The 13,831-nt window shown below is 43.0% G+C and overlaps 1 long non-coding RNA gene across 3 annotated transcripts in view; it reads right to left on the bottom strand.

The window, feature by feature from the left end:
- Positions 1–13,831, bottom strand: part of LOC111254251 (uncharacterized) — a 58,748-nt gene that overhangs the window by 10,304 nt on the left and 34,613 nt on the right. Inside the window, exon 3 of one of the 3 annotated variants that reach the window (XR_015316547.1) lies at positions 146–1,889. The exons of 1 other annotated variant lie outside the window; for it this stretch is intronic. This is a non-coding gene — a long non-coding RNA (uncharacterized LOC111254251). One more of the 3 variants, XR_015316551.1, reaches the window with a different exon arrangement.

Here is a 13,831-nt window from a genome sequence, read left to right as displayed (position 1 = left end):
GTTCTACTAAATTCCTGTTTTTATTGGTATTTCTAAAAATTCAATATAGTTCCACTTTTCTACTGAGGTACACATAGTTTTGACCGTTCGCGCATTATTATTCAACTTTATCTAGTGGATAACAATCTAAATGAATTTCATTCCATTCAGGTAAAAAATCGATGAGTGGAGATTTTTTTTATTGCTTTGAGGTTATTCCTTTTTCCTTGTCGCTTCGTATTATCAATCGGCTATTTTCACACATAGTTCTCATTTGATACAACAGATACAACATTTGATATACAGACCGTTACCTATCTATAACTACGGATTATGTGCATTGAGCTCACAATGAGGAGTAACATACACAGTTCTGTCGTTTGTGGCAGCGAGATCTTTTTTTTTTTTCGATGACGCTTTTATCTTGGGCCGGCCTTATCATGACCATGTGGTCCTGTGAGTAGCCCTTCTTGAAGGCTCGGAAAATTTCCGGAGCAGCTCGCCTCGGCCTAACTACTACACTCCACTCCACTGCTATCGGCAAGTCGTCGTATAATGCTAGTTCGCAGCTCGAAAATCACTTTGATGTGGGTGAATGAGATTCGCCATTAAGCTTGCAGTTAAACCAGCTATAGTGACTTAACGAGTCCAAACATCTTTAGCAATATAGCATTGCTTCTGTGCTCTTCATTTAGGCTGGTCGATCTGTCTCTTGCCACCAAAAAGAAAGCGCGTTCCCGAGGAACCTTTGCAACTACAATTACACTTCTGTGCTCCTTCTTGATTTAGCTTGGATTTCGCTCGGCTTCCTGCTGATGAAAATTTTCCTGTGGCGTCCTGCAGACCTTGTCTTGTATTACTCCCTTCTTCCTCCGCCCTGTCTAATTATTAATGCCGCACAAATAACTAGTGTTGCTATTACAATTAATCCCATATTCTAGTGGGGGTTATTGTTCCTGCTTGTTGTTATGTTTGTATATCGTTGTTAGTAACTAGCTGCTTGACTGGTACGCAAGCCCGCTGGCGTGCATTTATTAGAATATACATACTCATAGGGTATTTGAATAAATATTGAACACAAAATGGCTAAAGGTCTTACTACTATTATTATATATATACACACGTGGCACAATAAACTAAACAGTGCGGTCACCTTGGACACGACTGCAGGTTTGAGTCACTTGGTGCCAATCGCGTGTTCTATTAGAGCCTGGCCGTAAAATACAAATATTTAATGATGCATTATTTATACGCAAAAGAAAAAAAAAAAACTCTCTGCTTTCAAATTGAGTTTATCTATAGTAAACGAGGTGTAGGCGACATTTGTTACTTAGACGACTGTCTATATATAGATTATATATATATAGCTGGCTAAGGCGTATGAATCATCATGTCTCAATCTGCGCTGCTGGTTCGACTCCCCGACGTTCTCTCCTAATGTCCACATCGAGCCTAAGCGTATTTGCTGAGGGAATGTAGCCGCATAACAATAATAGCAATAGTAAAACAATAATGATAACAACAATAGATGAACATATTTTTCATTCATTTTGTTCTAGTTGGGCTGAGAACATAATGGAAAAATAGAAAAAAAACGGATTTTGCATTGGCGTGAACATTAAGTCGTTGTCCCGAAAAATTCTCGCTCTCACTTGTTCTAAGATTCCTGATAAGACTATATATATATATATATATATATATGGTCTAATTTTTTTGTAAGGGAGTAAAATATATATATTAGGTGACATTACGAAGATAGGCGACAAAACATGGCGGATGCGTCGACGAGGAAGCGTTTTTTTCTACGAAAACACTACGCTTCTGAGGCTTCTGTGTGAACCGATGTTGTCGTTTGATGATGATGATGATGATGTATGCTGAAATTTCCAGCGATGACCAACATGAATAACCTGAAAGCATTAAGTTTTAGGGGGAAGTAAGTTAAGGTAAAGCTACTTAGCTGAGTTTTTGTAGACTGACTGCAATTCTTTAAGCAAATTGTAGATGGGAAACTACTCAACGTTTTAATTTAAAATAAAGCTCGTTTTAATAAATTATTAATTATATAATGGCTCACTTATACAAATTTAGCAAAGGCTTTGCTACGAATGTCATATTGATAATTTCTGGATAAAGTCGTTATTTCTATTGTAACAATATTTATACAGGAATAATATTAACAACAGCAGTTATGAATTAATAGAAAACGCAGATGAGGTTTAGGTACCGAGATTTAACAGCATGTTAGACAGCCACATGACCTTTATTGTAGGACTGATGAAAAGTTCAAGTCTAAACAAACCTTCAGTCAAATCGAACGGCAAAAAGAAGCAGAGGCAATAAAGTCACACATGATTCTGGCTAGCTAATCTCGAATCCAGGTTTTACTTGCAAAAAAAAATTCCTTCAGCTTGGCTTGCTTCTGTCAAATATACAATATTCAAATATATCAATATTGTATGTCAGAAAAAAAAAGTTTTTAATCACATTTTTCTGCTCTTCTGTAACCACGAGCATGTTGCATTGTTACCGTTTGTTTTAAAGTGGTGTTTAGAAAAGTCACTAGAAGATTGTTCTCCAATGTAACCGTTAGCTATCGTCAACCAACTTAGGTAGATCTTAACCAAAAAATGCGGCAGTTTTAAGTGCACGGTACAGCTTGTCAATCCGGTTCAGCTCACTAACATCGTCCGCCTTCTGAAAGCAAAAGTCATTAATTAGTCTGCTCTAGCGTCTACTTAGATTTTCTAAGTAAGTCTGGAGCAGACTTTTTTCCACTTGTTTACGATCTTGCAAATCACTAACAGTTCCCTGCATTCATCCGTTATGCCCCTGTCTCAGCCCATGCAACGACTGCTGCTGTTCAGCTGACCTCCATTGATGTCTTTTCCGTTTCCACCACTGTGAAGGCCGCTCAACTCCTGCCGCCAGCTAAGTTGTATTGCTCACATGAGCGATTCAATTTCACTCAGTTAGCCTCTTGCTGCTCTACCTATTCGCAGCTATTGCCATATAGCGAAGTCCGTCTTCTCTTTGCGCCTTGACCACCTTCTAGTACTAGTAGACTGAAAAGGATCGACTTTGTCCGAAGCTTGCCGCCTTACCCGACTGACTCCCTCTCTTCCATCATCCCGTGGCTCTCCTTGCGTGTTGTTCTGTAACGATGTGCTTCTTACCTCCATTTCGTCTCTATGAGAAACCTAACTAACTATAAATAGAATCACTGAACGGCGGCAGCAATCTCACCAACATCCGCCCTGCCCTAGTGGTACTCGCTGGTACATTTTAGCCGCTGTTACTGCCTCTCGCACGGTATCTGCTGTACTTCGTATGTTTCTCAGCCTATCTCTATCCTTTTTTCTATCTTTTGTTATCTAGCTTGACTTTTTGCTCGTTTCTCTCAGTCCCTTATCTCCTTGTTCAGGACCCGGCCGCTTCACGGTCGACCGGAGACAGAAGGAGGACAGCCAGCGGGCTCTGCTCAGGCCATGTGTCCTGCGAAACGTTAACCAGTGAGCTAGAACCGGCCGGATACCCCACTCCAGTCTGCCCTACTACGCTGGCCCCTTGGCTGCAAAGGCAGTAACAACGGCTGCAGTAAGAATAGCATTGTGTTGATTCCGTCCCCTTCTAGGAGACCTGGCAGGATCGTACAATACAGACCTTCTGTACCGCCATTACTACTAGTTCGCGGTTGGCCGTTCGCCTTCGTTTCGGCATCTGCTTTCGCTACTGCTGCCGCTGCGTTAAGGATTGTTGGCCCGCGACTCAACTTTGTCTGGCTATTGATCTCGAACAAGGTTCCCTACCCTGATCAGCCTTATGATCCTTTCGTCCTTTTCTCCTCGGCCTCTGAGAGCGGAAGGGGTACAACAAGGCTTTCTGTTGTAGGAACCTCGCTGGCGTATCTACTTACAGTTCATAGAAGGCTTCGCGACAGAAACGAGGTAGCAGACGTTGGCAGCACCGGTAGAGCAACGATACAACGCACTCGTGGATCGCTCATCGGGCAAGCAGCGGGCGGCAATGAGGGAAGCTCTACGGAGAGAAGCAGCGACATCGGAGGAGGGAAGCAGAAAGCGAGTGGGGGTCGTCTATTCGGGCCAGACCTGGTCGAAAGGTTTTCGGGCAGTACTAAAGGGGGTAGGGAAGCAGTAAAGAGAACGAGTAGTCACTGTTCTAGCTGGGTTTCTGGCCAGGCAGGGCAGTGACGAGATTGTAAGCAGGCCATGTTACGAACTTAGATACGACGATTGACAGCTACTGTAGACATGTTCGCCAGGGGCAGTCGCTGCGTTGCTTGGCCTTGTGATGAAGACAAAACACTTCCGTTACTCCGGATCGACAAGCATGCTAAGTTAGTACGTAAGTAACACGTAAAAATGAGGAGATAGAGCCAGGAGACTACAAAAGCCTCCGGTCTCTGTATAAAATGTACAAACCCGAAAAAGGCTCTAACATAGTAACCGAAACACCTAAAAGGCCAGGAGTATCCTCGTTGAGCAAGTAGCCACGTCTGTAACATTAGACTATGACTGTACGAGGGATGTGGCCTTGTTTCGCTTGATCGGCTTCAACACGGGTAGACTGATGTTTTAGAGACAGATTATTATATCGTGTTCTTCTACACCGGAACATCACACGAGCACAATGAGTACCATATGTATACGAAGTGTATGTCATTTAGTGCTTACTATAGTCGCATTAAGGTACAAAAGTCAAGCTACAGAGAAGGAAGCTGTACTACAATAAGAACGAGTCTGTAAGCAGTCAAGAAGTTCGATGGACGTTTACGGGTATAATACCCAAATCGTTTTGAAATAGACTTCTTCTAGTCTAGCCAAATGATACAAAGGAAATGCGATATTTAGGCTTATGCTCTACGGACGCTTTTCCACACGATGAAGAAATATTGCTGCTTTAAAAGGTTTAATCACGACATCGCCGAATAGGCAGATAGTGACGTCAACGCAACGTTATCTGGCTTCATTCATTAGAACTTGTCTAAAAACATCGTCGTTGGCAACTTTTACTCAGAATGCGTAACTGTTCATATATGGTCTTTCATTACTATTTTTTATAAATAAAAAGCATGTAAATTTATCCACTTGATGGTTCATGTTCTGCAGGAACTTGGTATGATGTCATCGGACATAACTGTTTTTTTTTGCTATTAGCCCACCTAGTATGACTACTAGCCAAACTTGGTGTCGCACATTGTCCATTTCGATTTGGTGTTGATTTTGCATCTACTTTATGGCCTATGGCTAGCGATACAAACCAAATTAACCTTGAAGTTTCGAGCAGCCAGTTAGGTAGAGCTAACACTGTAAACGGACGTCAGTATACTAGTAATACGTATGCCTACTCAGTACAAGCTCACTTTGGTGGAGATTATGCCGCCTTCCCTCAAGAGATTCCCTGTTTAGCGCTTCTGACCGAATGCCATTTGTGTCACAGGTGAGTCGTGCTTGCTAAATGTCTTTACGTTCGATGCATCGGTACTTTGTTCTTAAAGATTAGCTTTCTATTCTCAAGGCTGATGTACGAAAAGCGGTACCATCAGTTGCTCTTGTGACACGATCAGGGGGTTCTTTCGTCAATTGTTCAGATTAGATAAGATGGGTTCAAGATAAGATGGGTTTCAAGATAAGATGGGTTTCTAAATGACGTCAATGCATTTTTGTTAAAGCATCGAACATTGTCGATTATTCAGTTTGAAAAAGTTCGCGTAGAAAAACATCCAGGCATCATTTGACCAATATAAGAGTTACTTGCAATCATTGACTACCGAGGCTAGTGGTAATCAATTTTATGATAGACTCCAATGTTAGAAACGCAGAAAATGACTGCCAATATAAGCTGCGTCTATAGTCGCTTTACCAAACAAGGCAAATAGGTATAGAGACATTTGGATATGACTCTGCAGCATAAAACGACTTTTTTTGGGCTTACATTTACGACGAGAGGTGGCTATTTCTGAATTACGTACACATTCGATCACAGCTTAAACCAACAGCTTCAGCTTCGTGTCCTTGTATGTTATAATGCACAATTTCATTTTTCAATTTATTTGCACGGTATTCGTGAGTACTTTCGTAACAGCACATTATACGGGAGGTAATATTACATTGACATTAACATATATGTATAGAGCAAAAGGGAGAGAGACAAAGTCCTTTAGTTTTGCCATTGCTCAAAAGTTAGACTAAGCTTTGATTGTTTACCACGGCATAGTTTAAAGAGAACAGATCCCGATTCAATGGATGTACACAGCAGCGGTTTGGCCTGCGGATCTATATGTGTGTCTCTGTCTAGAAGCGCGGCTATCCTACTACCTCGAACACAGAAGAGTATATCGAATAACTGCAACCGCGTAGAGTTCTTTGGTTGTTTTAGCTGGTTACGATGCTTGACAGCGCCACTAATGGAAACAACGGTAGACAGCCGCTGGTCTCTCGGTGTACCCTCGCCGGGGTGTTATTCCGGAAGAGCATGATTGTTCTCCGACGCATCATCACCACCGATACCCCTAAGGCACCTCACCAACAACAGCTAGCAGTCCTCTGTCTACTACATATACAGTGTGGGGTTGCAACCCCGCAGGCAATGCTGACTCCCAGGGGCCTGAATGCCTAACCGACGCTCATATCCCAATCGACTAAGCGGTCTCCTAGAACAGTCGGGGCCACCGGCCGTGGCCAGAGAAGGAAGCTTTGCTCGTACACAGCCTTGTGGTACGCAATGTTCATTTCGGGCTGGCTCAACCCCTCAGTTGTATTCGCCTGCACTCCGTGCTCCATCCGCTGTCTCGCTTAGTCCCCGGTGTCATCCAACTCCGAAGCTCGTGAAGTACTGCTATTCGCCAGCAGCTTGGACGCTTCGGTTCTTCTGAAGCCCAAATTAAATTACGCCTACGTCATGCGCCGACGCAGCCACGAACTCGATCGCGTAGACTCGAGACACTCCGAATGTAGCCCAAGCGCTACGTCGTTCTCCCGATGCTCTGGTCGTAGGTTGGGTATAGGCGTAGAAATAGGCAGGCCGGTGTCAAGCTGGAGAATTCGTACGAGGAGAGCAGAAGAGAGGACCGAAGAATGCAGATGGAGGCAAAGTGAGGGCGCGATTTCGGCCTGATCTGAACGACAGTACGTACGATCAACGTCTATGTGGGCGATAGTGGTGCGGTCATAGATGTGAGTCAGGGAGTAGCCGTATATTACGATATAGTTTCGGGCACTGAAGTCTGCTTGTTTTCATTTAGTTCAGCTGAAAAGCAGGCGTCTCCATTAATATTAACGTAATAGAAGTATTTAGAAAGGAAGCAAACCTTATGCGTTAGCCTGTTACCACAACAGAACATACTGATTGCAATGATATACCTTTGTATATCATTACAATCAGTGTGCCAAACGAGAGGTCAAGGGCATTATCGATAAATTTCTTGCCAACGAGTTCCTTTGGCGCAATGTTGCAGATACTCGCTCTGATATTTGTATCTGTAATCTATATAACGAAAAAAATTAAACTAGTATGCTCCAGTAAAGTAAACGTTAGGGCGTTGTAATGCGTAAGTTTAAGGAAAAAGAAGATGGAGAGTCTCGTCGAAATCTTTTTAAGAATTTATCGAAAACCTTTGAGAAAATATTCAAGTTTTCTTCAGACGCCATTATACAACCCACTAATGCCCAAACCGGCGAGCTGTATAATGGCGCTTCAAACGGTGATGATCTGTGCAGGCTGCCATAGTCAACCGGACTCTTGAACACAAAGTATCAAAAGATAGGTAACAGCAAATAATAAAGCACGTTTCTCCGTTTTAACACCGTATGTACTTAGAGATCGAAACCCACTGTCATTCGATTATGTAGGTTACGGGTGTCATAAATTGGTCAAAGATCAGTGCCACCGACAATATCTTATTCAGGTAGATTGGCCTATATTTCGGCGACAGCATCATACCATCCTCTGAGCAACATCGACCGATGCTATTTACGAGGTGTTGCAATGTGGAGCAAGATAGCGAAATAAGACAGATAAGAAATCGCAGAAAACGTCAAGATCGTCAGCGTACCTGAATTGTTTTGCATTCGGCGGCAAGTAGCAGGCTATGTCCTGAGCAAAAATAGCATGTAAAAGGAACGACATGCATCCGCCTGACAGGCTCCGGAAGGCACTAAGAATAACCAGCTTTAGCTAATAGTCCTTCGTTTTTAGCTAATAAAACCTTACAAATAAGGACTAGATCAGTTTACGATGCTTTCATGTTGACCGCCTATCAGTCATGTTGCACAGCAGCAACCTATGACCGATTCAACAAGTTGCATTGTTCAAATCTAGAACAGAAATTTATCTTGTCATTTGGAAGTATGGTGCACAAGTCTACCAGTTGGAGTTTATATGGCTTCGATTATTATTATTATTACTGCAGGGCAAATATGTACTCGTTATACAGTTTTCTAGAATTAACTGCGAACGCAAAATTTTTTTTGAGCTGTCTCCTTCGAAAGGCATCTTTTCTCTATCCGTATCAGGTATACGTTCACAGACGATCACATAGCATGTAAGCGCCACATCGAAAACTAGCTTGTCGAGTCCTAATGGTGTTATTATACAACTCTTCAATGAGATACCGAGCTCGTTCCCTAATTTATCCGGGCCACCAAATTCACTGTTTCACTGTCCTTGTGTTTTTGTGAGAGTGACGTGTTCTTCTCCTTTGGGAAGAACTCCTCTCTGATTGTGGGGAGGGGGGGGGGGAGTGAGTTTGTACTACACTTTTCGCAATGGCAGAAGTCGAATTTTCGCCAACATCACGCAGATGAAGTCTTCGTTGCACAACAGCATGGCTTGTGTGCGATGCGGACTCTATATTAGAGTCTAGACGTGCTTCCATTCTATTCCGTCTTATGTGGTAGGTGACATGAACGATAGAGAATACGTAAAAGTTCACGTTTGGATTAGCAGGCGCACGTAGTCCAAAGAAGGTTCTTTCGCGTGCAGTCCGTGTCACATAGCCGCTGATTTGCCAAGACAATCTCGTGCACACCTGGTACATCCTGTAGCAAGTTCCGTCAGGTTAATAATCATCACTAGACAGACGAACAGCCTATGGTCATATCACTGCTAACTTCTCAGATTCAAAACGTAACTAAGCCGAAGAGATTATGTTGAGTAGAAGTTCAATGTAGAAGAATAGCTAGCAGATAATAGATATCCTACTGAACAAATCGTATTATCTCTTAAGTCACTGCTATATTTTTTCTTGTACAACATATACCTACAGAATTTTCTAGTTACAAGTTTCCAACAAAGCGCGTGGTAACCACCGTTAAAGGTGATCAAACGGACCCCATATTACACTAGGCAAAGATACAGTCAGAACTACGGCAAACGTGCAATCGCTAAGGGTTTTACTGAATAGCACCATACAACGTCCGTCTTGATCGCGACCAATATCAGCTGACATAGTGTCTTATTTACGCGTGCGATTCGAGTTCATGGTAATGTGTTACTGTTATTTATAAGCAAGCTTTAATTAGTCTCGATAGGTAGTAACTCTCAGATATAGATCTGAGAAAGACCTTCTATACTGCTAGGTTCAACACAGTATGCCAGGGATGTTACGCATGGTGATCCTAAATTTTAGCAATCACCTACAACATATCATATGTTTTTCCTTTCTGTTATTCTGTAATTTCTAATATGCTTTCCTTTTTTTGCAAAACTTTGGTTATTAGAAAAACTGTCTTTTTTTCGTCTAGTCGCTATTATAACCAGGTTCTCTATAAGTACTAATCAGAAGGCCTAGCCTTTTGCCTGAAAGAACCGGCCTAGCATATTACTTAGATACGCATCAACGGCCGCTCATATATAGGGCATGTGTGAAGTAACTCTAACGCGTCAAAGAATGTTAAGAGACTTGCTACAAAAACAAGACGTAACATTTTTAAAAAGCATATTTTTCAAGCGTGTGCTATCGTTCGGTATAGACGCATTAAAACCTCCAGAGAGTCATCGCTGTTTTATCTGAGAAAGCGTAATTCCTCAATACTGGGCTTTTTCTTAGATGCATTTCATTTTGCATACATTGTTGCAGTACGCTGTCCGCCTATTTAATCTAATCTACGGTGACAGCAGTGGGATATTGAGAGGTATCAAATAAGCTGACGAAGTTCCGCCATCAGTTGCGCTGCATCAGTAGCAGTCATAACCTCGTGTGCAATCGAACAACGCCTTTGAGTCAAGTGGGCACTGCTATTGGCGTGGATGCTCAGTGCCTTTTTTGTCGCACGCTTTTACGTATACGTTCGTGTTACTGCCGCTGGTTAACGGAGTATATCTAACAGTGAACGAAGCAAGTGACAAGTAAAACGCAAGACACGTCTCTAATTATAACACGTCGAAATATTCCGGTGGCTCCACAAGCTTCGCTGACGAACTCTTGCTAAGGATGTGGACAAGGTTCATTCTCGTTCGATTGCTCGCTCACTCTTGTTGCTTCTTCCCATTGCAGAAAACAAGTCCGAGGGCAATGGTGAACCTAGTCAATTTAGCAAACAGAGATGCAGCTTCTGATGCGGGTAGGCCGAAAATAAGACGGAGCGCCTCTTTCTTACTCCAAGTCTTCAGGCATCGATGAAGGAAATTAACAAGATCCCAGAAAAAAGGCCTGTGGTTCATATCCGGGCTGTGGGCAGCAAGGCCATCGACTTGTATGACCGATCGATGACAGCGTCGCAAGAAACATTTCTTCATTCGACTGTTAACTGTCTGCCGACGGAGAACTCCGCTAAATTCGGACTGTTTCCGCCGACGCGGCTTTCAGTTTCTTGCGGCTGGCCGTATTAATTAGTGCAGACACGGTCAGGGAACTTTCATGCATGAATAAAACGACGGCGCCTGTAGCAACAGTAGATCAGTGTGTGCGATTATTAGCATCATGCGTAATGATAATTACGTGGAATTCGACGGCAGATCATCAACACCAGTATCTTCAGACCTACGTAACCGATGAATGATTAGTTATATACGTATGGCACTGTGTGTGCATGAAAAACATCTTATTTCATGAGTTTTATTGTGCAGGAGTAAAAGTCTGCAAGTTTTGAATGGTCAATCTGCTATCGGGGTCTGCTAATCCTTCAATGAGATATTTCGACTCTGAAAAAACAACTCAATAGACAATGCTCTAAAATAAAAAAAAAGACTCAATTATTTATAAATTACGATTCAAAAGTTCTATAGTATTTTTAGATTCTTTCGTAATTCTATTTCGATGAGCGCTGCTATCATAGATATTGCAGTGCCATGAATTTGACGAACTCAGCAAAAAAACACAGCCCAAGCTCTTAGGTCCTTGCGCATGGCCGAAATTCAAAAGCGAAATTTAGTTATAACATAAATACCGCTTTTCTAAATTTCCTATAAACGAGGTGTATACTATTAGTGTATTATTGTAGAAGCAACAGTTCATGAACCGTTTTGCATGATTGACACAATCGTTACAAGCCGAATGCCTTAGGACACGGTCACCAGAGTCTATGACCTAGTTATGGGATGCAATGCATTCATTGCTTCATCAAAACGGAAGCTCATGCATTTAGCTGTTCCCTGTAGGTAGGCGACTATAATGAAGATGATATTTTTCACTGTCATAACTAATCCCGTCGCTTGTACTGATAAAATTGGGTTGTTTTTATCAGTCATTGTTACCGAAAGGGGCAAGCCCGCAATGAAGTCTTTTGCTCACTTATTTACTACGGACGATGGATGCATAGATACGTACCTGTCCCACTCCCCTATCATCTACAGGCATTAGAATGCGATTACCTCCGTCCGCCTGACCCCCTTTTATTTGCGCATGAGTTTCCTTTACACACTGATTCATTGTTCATGTTTGTTTGACTTCTGTCTCAATTCTATCTTCTTCTGACAGCTTTCGCTTTTTGTCCTCTTGGACCCACAACCCAGTTCCTGTTCACCTTGCGATACCATGTCCTGTTCACCGACACAGTGAGTGGTTGCTGAGTAAGTTGCCCTCTTCATTGGATGGTGATTTCGGCGGGTTTGCGGCCGTGTTAGCAGCCATTACTGGCGGTAGTGGGGTTCGTCGGACAGCGGTTGCCGTGGATCGAGCCGCTGCCGCTCCGTTGATCGTTTATCTCGATTGCTGTCTTGCTTCCACGCCTCTCCGCCTTCAGCTTCCCGGGATTTGCTTTTCTGGTTACTGTCCGAACACTAGTGCAGGCCGCTGCAGCAGGTTTATCTAGTTGGCCATTGCCCTAGCTCTTTCTAAGTCCTTACCTTCCTATGTTGCTCCTTCCTTTTTTTTTTTTGATTTTTCTTTATTCTTTTTTCCGATCCGCCTTTTTGGACCCTTTCGCTTTTTTGCCCTTGGCAGTGATAAGCATATCCGCCCGCTGACCCGTTCCCGCGCCGGGCAAAACGGGAATCCACGACCAGTCTACTCTGCCGGTGAGCTAACAATAGTTTTCGTGCCCTCGGTCCTTAGCTTTCTCAGGGAGAGCCCCCTTTTCGGGCCAGCTTCATTGGCCTGATGGAGTCTCCACCCGCGACGGCCTCTATGGCCACAACTACCACTACGGCCATGACCGCTGGCAATCTGGCAATCCAGCCACTGCAGCTGACTCAATGAACACAACGGTAAGCGACGTTGCCTGTTCGCCACAGCTGGACGAGCTTTAAGTCGAAGCCAGGGTCAAGCTCCCTATCTGGCTGTCCACGACAACTTATTGTAAGCAAGGGGCTGTAGTAGAACAAGCGGCATTAGTACAATGGCGTTCAATCGAGAGTTGCGGGTCGGCGGCCGCCATAACCAAACATTGTGTTTGTGTAGTAATAACACAAATAGAACATACTGACTGACGCACCTTGCCCTGCAACGGTGGGGGACTTTGCTTCTATTGCTGTAACAACGCTATTGCCAATAGTGGCGTTGCTGTTGCTGCGAGATGGTCACTCAGCATGTTTTGTTTGTGGACCTTAAGGCACGGTCGGCGACCAGACGCTGAATGTCATTGCCAACATACAAAAGTGCTGGTCCAATTGGTGTCCAGTACTTCGATCGACCGGGGATAAACCAAGTCGAGGTTTTCGAAGCTTTATTCTGAGGGATCATGTTCCTCGACCATTGGTCAGTGTTATATTTGCTCTATATAGAAGGAACAAGTAGCAGAACACAAGCTATGTGGCGCCAGCAGCCGATTGTTGTGTTCGAAGCCGTGACCAGATCTGAATAGAGCACGAAATCTGAAGTGGGCGAAATATAATATAAGTAAGGTAAGAAGCAAAAATCAAGGAAAAGTTCCAGTTAGTTATTACTGACTGTTCATGCTGTTGTATCTCTCGTTGCCAGGGCCACTTTCATACAGAACTCGGCGGAGCAATTTGTGTTAGGGAGTGGATTTTCTTAGATAATGGTTGTCGTATCATTTAACGGCTGAAGCTTTCTATGGCCGGGTTGTTGGCCCAGTGGAGGAGATTCATTCGACATTGAACAAGTACTTTCACTTTAAATAACTACTTTAGAGATTAGATAAATTATGCTCAGTTATCTATCGCAATTTTAATCTGTGTCGATAAAAAGATGCAAGAACAAAGCGACTCAAATCGCCGGTCTTCTTGCCGAGGCAAATATATCCAAATAATTAATTATGTTTTGATCGTTAAACTCTTTAGGCTAGTGACAACCTTTGATTGATTATTTTCTAATAAAAGCCCGTGTTCGTTCAAATACATTATGATATATGGCTGCGACTAAAGCATTTCACAGGACCAGAGGCAAATAATTCAGATATGCCCTTTCATCGTTGAATCCAATGACGTTTAT

The sequence above is a fragment of the Varroa destructor genome, unplaced genomic scaffold, assembly GCF_002443255.2.
Source record: "Varroa destructor unplaced genomic scaffold, Vdes_3.0 BEIS01000007.1, whole genome shotgun sequence".
Classification (NCBI taxonomy): Eukaryota; Metazoa; Arthropoda; class Arachnida; order Mesostigmata; family Varroidae; genus Varroa; species Varroa destructor.
Note: the sequence above shows the minus strand (reverse complement) of the source record. Positions and strands in the feature narration are given on the sequence as shown.